The 304-nt window shown below is 65.1% G+C and overlaps 1 protein-coding gene across 2 annotated transcripts in view; it reads left to right on the top strand.

Annotated features, from left to right (window-relative positions):
• Positions 1–304, top strand: part of TCF12 (transcription factor 12) — a 389,625-nt gene that overhangs the window by 613 nt on the left and 388,708 nt on the right. The window lies entirely within an intron of this gene.

Below are 304 nucleotides of genomic sequence, written 5' to 3' on the forward strand. Positions count from 1 at the left end.
TGTTAAGCAGCTCCAGGGTCGGCCGTCCGCAGGCAGGGCAGCAAAAGTGGGAGGAGGCCGAACCGGGGGAGGAGGACGCCGGGCGAGAGCGGGACTAGTTGTCGCTGTTTCTGTTTTCTTTTTAAAAACGCCTCTGGGACGCGCGGGGGATGCTTTTCGACCCCCGGGGCCCGCGGGGGACGTCCGGGAGGCGGCGGCAATAGACGCGGGCCTGCGAGCGGCGCGTTCCCTGCAACTTGTCAGTTCTATTGTTGCAGAGCCAGTGAGTCACTTCGCTACTCCCCTCGCCGCCGTTCCGCTCGCT

The sequence above is a fragment of the Bison bison genome, unplaced genomic scaffold (genome assembly GCF_000754665.1).
Source record: "Bison bison bison isolate TAMUID 2011002044 unplaced genomic scaffold, Bison_UMD1.0 scf7180017864066, whole genome shotgun sequence".
Classification (NCBI taxonomy): Eukaryota; Metazoa; Chordata; class Mammalia; order Artiodactyla; family Bovidae; genus Bison; species Bison bison.